At 40.1% G+C, this 8,378-nt stretch overlaps 1 pseudogene; it reads right to left on the bottom strand.

Moving 5' to 3' along the window:
- Positions 1–5,772: 5,772 nt before the first annotated feature.
- Positions 5,773–7,427, bottom strand: LOC144376068 (dual specificity protein phosphatase 1 pseudogene; annotated as a pseudogene).
- Between the last annotated feature and the right edge of the window lie 951 nt (positions 7,428–8,378).

Below are 8,378 nucleotides of genomic sequence, written 5' to 3'. Positions count from 1 at the left end.
TTCTAGGACTTTTGCTTTTTCTTAGATTCTGTATTTTTTGAGCTCATGATGTTGATCCTACAGACCTAAGTTAATGTTTTTCTAATCAGCCCAATTTTTTATTCAACTGTGGAGTTTTTAAACATTGTAATAGAGATTTCACCTGCGAAAAGCTATAAGGCCTTTACTATTGTGTTATGTGTGCACACTTGTGTTATATGTTGTATGTGCATATGTCCATATATCATGTACATGATATGAAAATTGGCCGATATATAAGGAGCACTCATAAAATTAAAAATGGGTTCAAATACCTTTAATTCACATGATTTAAAAGAGTTCAACTTAAATTGGATAAACAGATGAAAATAAATATGACTTTTTTTTTAAAGAGAGAGTGAGAGAGAGAGAGAATTTTTTTAATATTTATTTTTTAGTATTTGGCAGACACAACATCTTTGTATGTTGTGCTGAGGATCGAACCCAGGCCGCATGCATGCCAGGCGAGCACACTACCGCTTGAGCCACATCCCCAGCCTGATAAATGTGTCTTTAAAATAAAACTTAACTCACAAGTTTCTTTAGGTGGTCAAAAAATTAATAAAATGTTGATGTCTATAAAATGTCTAATATCCCTTGGTTCTAGAAATTTTCTTCAATAAGGAAGAAATGGCTGATGCTGTTCAATATACTTGTCTGGTATTTTGGTAAAGTAAGTTAAGTAGATTTGACATGGGATTACTCATATTTATCAATAATTTTGTTTGTTAGACATCTGATTAATTCACAAGGTTAAAATGCTAACTGTTAAATATACCATCAAGTACTCTTAATTCCTTAAATTCCATTGGGTAACATTATTGATGTTTTTATAAATTTGTAAATGAAAAAAAAAGAGGGGGAGTTTAAAGTTGCTTTGTCATCACTAAAAAAGGTTTTACTAAAAATTTAAAGCCCCCAAAGGCATAATTCTATATACTTAAACATTGTGTTTTCATGAAATGGTAAGCAGATGTAATTCTGTATACAAAGGATAATTGAAGATTTCTATATGCAAAGGTCCAAAAGTTTCAACTGTTCCAATTAAAAGTAATGTAAACAACATGAAGTATTTCTTTTTATTAAAATGAAATAATTTGTCTAAATTCAAAAATTTACAAGGATTGTTTCATATTGTGAGCAAAACGAGGGATGACAGAAAAGAGAGATTAAAAGTTCTATATGAGTTGGTTTTATATATATATGTAAAACAATCAGTCAAGGCTATTTAATGTTTATCCTTAAGGTCAAATGTTAATATACTGATATAAACCAAAGTTTAATCTATATGTTAAAAAGACAAGGATTTCTTAAAACATTGAATTACCCATAACATTGTGTTTATTAAGTCTTATTTTTTTGAGCAAGTAATCTTAAATGAGTTAAGGATTATACAATTATGATTAAACAACAACTGTTACTTTAAAATATTATAATGTTATTTCCTCAAGAGCTAAACTTAATATAAAAATATCAATGTAATTATGGTGCTATTACTATTATTTGTGTACTAAATATGTTCATATCTTCCAGGTATACAAATCTTTAAGGTAGAAGCTTTAAAATAACATTATATCAAGCTGGTGTTCTCCAAACTAAAGTTGTATAGTAATTTTGGGCTTATAAGTATAATAAACTTTTTTGGAGATTTATTTATACCATTTAATGTTCTATAACTGGACCTGTTATCAATAAGATATAAAGTTTTTATGTTACTTTTTACACTGGGGTAAAATTTAAATGTATTTTTAATTTAATGAGAGCCTAATCTATGTAAAGGTTAATATTATAAAACCCAAACATTTTGCAACTTTTCCATAAAAGTTTAAAAGCTGCCAGCCTTTCTGTAATTCATGTTTTAAATGTAATATCATATTGTGTTAGCTAATATTCATATTACCTTGAAAAATATATATGTAAACTTTATAAATGATATTTGAGAAACAAAAATCAGCTTCAGAACTAGAACACCTTACTTAAGATTTATAAAGAGCCCTGCCTTACCGGAGATAAGTCTCTATGCCTCCCATCTTACTACATGTCAGAATGACTCCACAGCAAGCCAGACTTCAGTTCATTTAAAGTTGTATTCAGAAGATTAATTTTTGTTGTTAAGATTACTAGGATCAGGGGCTGGGGATGTGGCTCAAGCGTTAGTGCGCTGGTCTGGCATGCGTGCGGCCCGGGTTCGATCCTCAGCACCACATACCAACAAAGATGTTGTGTCCGCCGAGAACTAAAAAAAAAAAAAAAAAAGATTACTAGGATCTCAAACAGGGGTTTTGTCAGAGTCCAGCTCCAACAGGGGGTCTCAGGAGATGGTGGGGAGTCAGCGAAAGGGGGGTAGAGAAACAACACAGACACCAAAGTGAAGGTGCTGATCCCAATCTTTACTTGTGAAGTTGATCATATATACTTTTCATTTTGGCAGGCTCACAGTACTTTGTGGTTACAAAACAGGAATCATTATTCAAAGAAACAAAATATTACATAGCTACAATTAGAATAGAAGAATGTATCTTGGCTTATGCATAAGCAAGCATTTGTACTTTCAGTTCAAGTTTTGCTTTGAGCTGTTTCTGTTTAGTTAACTTTTAATAATAGTTAGAAATGTCCCAACTATTGGCCTATACCTTGACTATTCTTTCTTGACTTACTGACTGGAACCGGTGCCATGGTTATGGCAAGTGGTTAACTTGTTATTAATTTTAATCAAACAAGAGTAAGAGCACAAACCATTGTGCACAGGAACAAGAACAAGTTGCCCAGTACTGAGCACTAATCTGTCTTCTTAACATTAATTCTTCTTCTCTAGATTTTAATTTAATTTCTCAAAAACTTCCTTGACACGAATACAGGGAGTTTTTCATTAGACATTAACAATTTACGCTCCACAGCTGAATCATTGCATTTAGAGCAAACAGATCTATTCTTAGAAGTAGTTGCATTAATTGGGAAAGTCATGTTTTTTTCTTCATACTTAATGGTCATATGAGAAGTCGCAACTATACTTATTAAAGGAATACAAAAACAAACCAGCCCATTCCCAGAAACATACTGCGCTCCTCCAGAGGATGGACGCCTTGCGCCATCCACCTCAGTAGGGCCTTGCCATTGCCTGAGTCAGGGGAGGGGCGCAGCAGGGTTTAATATAACTCAATCAAAGTTCAAGGTAGTTGGTACATAAAATAAATATGTTTTTACTCTTGTTAATTTTATTTTGTATTTTCCTTATAAACAGTCTAAATGTTGCCTGTTAATGTTTTACAGAGGTATTGATTCAAGAACACACAACCTGGGTTACTTTAAGATAATAAGCCATCACTTAAAGGACAGATAGGATAGTATAGACTCCAATTAATAAAAAGGGATAAATGACTGTAAGGTTATAGACATTAAAATTAAAGCCCAGTATTCTTAATTTAAGACTGGTGAGATTGACTTGCTAGATATTTAAGATCAAGACAAAATTAAAGTTAAATTAAAAGGGGCCAAGAACCAATATTTGGCTCTTGCCTTCTGAGTCAGTCTAAAACCCAGGGAACAGGGAACTTCTCTAAAGAGCTTTGCAACTCTAGGCCACATAACCTCCCAATAAGGGAGATTCATGAGACCACTGGAGAACAGAAAGCCAATGGAGGTACTTACCATGAAGAGGAGGGTTATTGAAGAAGGGAGACATCCCTGGTGCTTCCAAGGGAAGCCACATGGTCAGCAAGACCTGGACCCATCCTAGCGTAAATGGCACTAGCAGAACTAAAAAACTGCTCTCAAGTTCCCCCAAGAGAGACTCTCATGGAAACTTAGCTGACTCTTAATAATAGATAGAAACAAAAGTCAGTTTGACTTGCTTCATCTTAAACACCTAAGGAAAAAAAACCAGTTTAAACCAAAACATAGCCACTCCTGGCATTTAAAGATAAATAATAATAGTTAAATATAACTTAAGATATAAACTTATGTTATTCCCCCAAATAAGTTAAGACTGGAGGCTTCAAAGAAAGATTCTTATGAATGCCTGATAACTTTCAAAAGAAACTATCAAGAGGAACTGCCAGAGTCAGAAGTTTTTAGTTAATTTAAGGCCTACAGATATTCCTAACCTACACAGGTAGGCTTGGTGTTTGCTAGTATGATTATCCAGCCCTAAGTAACAGAAATAAAGGGTTCTCTACTAGACACAGAGGTCATACCAGCAAAAATTTTACAAGATCAGATGACATTGAGTAGCTTAACTACATCTCATGGGGATGGACATGTGCAACATTAAAAGTTAAATGTTGTGTTTACATTCCTGATAACTTTAAAGATGTTAAAGATTTACATTCCTATATAAAGACCATGTCCACTCTGGCCTTATTATGAGGACAGCTTCTCAGTCTTCACACCTCCTGGTGAGAAATTATTAACTTCTGTTGTCTTCATGATATTCATTGACATGTTCCAGAGGTGGAAATATTTGTTCAGTACTCATGTTTTTTGTTTCTCTTTCATAGAAGCACTCATCTGCATAAGACTTACAACCTGTTCTTCCCCATCCAGACTTCAATCTGACCGGAACTCCAAAGCTGTTTGCCCCACCCCACATTGCCCCCCTCGGCTCTGAAGAAGCCAGAATAATCATTGCCCCTTTTTCTTACAACAATGAAGCCAGAAATAGATAGATGGTCAATATAGATAGGTAAATAGAGTCAGGTCAGTTCAGGGAGGCCAGTTTGGGGTGAGTCCAGGAAGTTGGAGACTGTTATCTGAGGGATTAAAATTCCTTCAGATCTCTTCCTCTACCCTATCAAAGTTTTGAAAGGGACACATAAGATAAGGGGAGAATGATGAACCCAGCCTAATTCTATCTTAAGATTGGGAGCCATCTCATCACAAAGTCATGAAAAGTTAATTCGTTTTACTATAGATTACTGTGATTTCTAAAGTTGCCTACAATGCCTGCCTGTGCCTTGAACTCATCCGTGCCTGGTTTTACCTGACCCTCACTGAAACCTCAGCAGCACCTCATAAATTCTGGTTTTGGGATCTAAATTTACTCCCTAACTTGAAATGTCGAACCATTTAGATCATTAACCTACTACCTGCCTTTGTATTATGCTTGTCAAAATCCTGTTATCTGTGAGTTCTCAATACACACCCCCCCCTTTGCAACTTTTTGTGCTATAAAACTGTGCTCCTAGAGAGCTGGGGTACTGTTCTCTAACCCAAGGATTTCAGGAAAGACAGTCCTGGCTAGAATTATAAGCTTGTTTTAATTTGATTTAAAATTGGAATCAATGGTCTTTTCTTTGCATCTTTTCTTTGCATTTGTGGTTTAACACAAACTGAAGTTTGGAGTGGGAAAAGCATCTCATTCATTCATTCAACAGACACCTGAACGAGTAATTCCCATGCATAGGTGGCTCAGACTCCAGGGATACAAAGATGATTAAGACAGTCTCTGCCCTCACAGCCCACTATGGACAAACACAAAGTGTACTAAAGTATATGGAGAATTATAGCTAATATTCATTGGTATTTTTGAAGAAACAATTGTCATGAGCTTTACTCATTCAATCCTCCTCAAAGGCTCTCAGCTAGATACTTTTTTTTTCATAGAAATCACATAATTTATTCTATTGTATAAAAAAAAGTCATCCTTATGTAACAAAATGTCTTCTTAGAAGAAGGAATATATTATTTCTGGTCATAAATAACCAGCAAATACCTGTTGGCAACTCAATAAACCAAAACTTGTGTTTTCCACCAGTGAGAACAGACCTGCTCAGATCTATTTACAAGATAGTACAGTACTGAACACAAAAATTGAGGTATTTGGTTCTTCTAGGATTAGACGCTGACATCTGTGAAGGCAGACCGCCTATGGGAAAATAAATAAGGTATATTCTCTTACATATATGTCATCGGGAATGGTAATACTGGTAGGTATGTCAAGCATCAAATTTCTAGAAAAAACGAAGGCAAGCAAAAAGAAAGCAGCTCACATATGGGTCCTTTATCTTCTGCCCCGTTTTGTCAGAGGGACTTGATGTACCATTGTATATTGGTCCGCAAAGCGCTGAATTCACCATGGCAACTGCTCAGAACCCAGGAGAACTTGGGTGAAATTAAATAAATAAGGACCAGCACCCACAAGCCCATCTCTGGAGTTACTGCCTCTCTTCTGGAGGAAGAGCCTGCAGTCCTGGTGGGCTGGAAGCTCCTCACCTCCAGGGCCTTTCAGCAGCTGAGGGAGGTGGTGATGGGGCTCTGAAGGTAGCTGAGGGCACTGTTCGTGGAGTGGACGGGGATGGAGACAGGGAAGTTGAAGATGGTGGTGGTGGAGGTGCCTCGTCCAGCACAGCCATGGCAGGGATCCCGGCCTCTGCCGAGCAGTGCAGGGCCAGCACCTGGGACTCGAACTGCAGCAGTTGGCTCATGAAGCTGAAATTGGGGGAAATGATGCTTCGCCTCTGCTTCACACTCAAAGGCCTCATCCAGCTTCACCCGGTTAGTCCTCATGAGGTAAGCGAGGCAGATGGTGGCTGACCGGGAAATGCAGGCCTGGCAGTGGACAAACACCCTTCCCTCTGCATTCTTGATGGAATCTATGAAGTCAATGGCTTCATTGAACCAGGATCTGATTCCGCCTTGTGATTGTCCTCCACAGGAATGCTGTTGTACTGGTAGTGGCCCTCAAAGTAGTTGGGGCAATTGGCCGAAACGTTGATCAGGGCAGTGATGCCCAAGGCATGTCCTTGCGGAAGCATGGTAGGCACTGCCCAGGTACAAGAAGGGCAGGATCTCCACTAGGCCACCTGGGTCGTAAAGTGGGGTGCTGCAGGAACTGCATCCAGATTCTGCCCTGTCAGGGACACTAGTACTCAGGGGAAGGCTGAGCCCCATGGGGGTCGACTGTTTGCTACAGAGCTCCGGACAGGAAGCTGGAAAACCTTCATACCCTCCTTTGAAGAAGAAAACTTGCACAGCCCACGCCTCGCTACAGAGCGCTCCAGCGGCCAGGGCCAGAGCCAGGGTGCTGTCGCGCATGGCGCCGTCCAGGGCGACGCTGCGTTCGTCCAGCAGAACCACCGCGTGGTAGGCGCCGGCCAGCAGGCGGCCGTGAAGCTCGGTGTTGGGCACGATGTGCTCCAGGCCCATGGCGCCCTTGGCACGGCTGTACGATGGTGCTAAAGCAGACGTTGACAGAGCCGGCGAAGTGGCCCGCATTGAACGCGAGGAAGGAGCTGCAGTCCAGCAGCAGCAGTCCCGTAGCAGCGCCCGCAGGTCTCCGGCATCCAGCGTGCCCACCTCCATGACCATGGCCGGCCCCAGCGCCCCCAGCGTGCCTGGTCCTCGCTGCTCTTTGTCCTCGGAAGTCAAGGGCAGGGCGGCGGCTTTCGAGGAAAAGCACGACCCTGGGTCTCTGCTCTCGGACCCAGCAAGGGGTGCTAGCGGGACTCCGGACCTCTCTTGCTCACTGCCACCCCGTCTGACCTGGGCCGCCCGCATGGCTCACATTTCCCATAGATTCACAGATAAGACAGAGTACAACCATTATATAAGGTTTCATAAATAGCAGGTGGCAGAGCCAGGATTCATACTCAGTTGGTTTAGTGCCAGAGGTTCCACTTAGACGTATTGTTGTGGGACAAATGAGGCAAGGCACCAAAGATAGCAGGAAACAGTTTTATTTGGCTGCAGCCAGGTTCAGAGGGTACAGCCTTTGCTGTAACCAATCAATCCCCTGAACCCCGAGTTCAGGGAGTTTTAGAGTTTTATATCTAGCATGTAAGGAGAGGGGCTCAGAAGTTCACAGTCTGCAGAAGTTCACATAAAAGCAGCTTTTTCTCTCACTGTTCTGGGCAAGTTAACTCTTCAAGGACAACACCTGAGAAGGGGAGAGCCTCTTCTCCCCTTTCTTTCTTCCCCCTGCCAGCTGTTACCATGGAGCCCATTTGTAACTTATCTTAAAAATGTAGACATCTCTGTGAAGCCCAGCTCAAGGCTAGAGGCCTTGTTTGCTCATTTCTTCAAAGTATATACTGGATACGTTTGTGAAAACTAGTAAGAGGGTGTCTAGCACCTGGAGTGCTGGTATTTTTTCAACAAGTGGCCAAGTAAACAGGGTGACATGAAAATAGGAAATTTAACTACAATGGACTCTTGCTGACTGTCCTAAAATCAGCCATGGTGAAGAGGGCTTTTCTGTGGAGAAAGGGGGTGCCATTTCAATATGAAGCTTTAATAGTACTCTGATAATAAGGTTGCACACCTTTGGCAGTACCAGAGCCCTAAGGAGGGACAGTGGTCAGGGGAGGTTTCCTGAAGGACTAAGAGTTAGCTATTGCTGGAGAAGGAAAAGCCTGGAAGCCACT

The sequence above is a fragment of the Ictidomys tridecemlineatus genome, chromosome 3 (genome assembly GCF_052094955.1).
Source record: "Ictidomys tridecemlineatus isolate mIctTri1 chromosome 3, mIctTri1.hap1, whole genome shotgun sequence".
Lineage (NCBI taxonomy): Eukaryota > Metazoa > Chordata > Mammalia > Rodentia > Sciuridae > Ictidomys > Ictidomys tridecemlineatus.
This window is presented reverse-complemented; position numbering and strand designations above follow the sequence as displayed.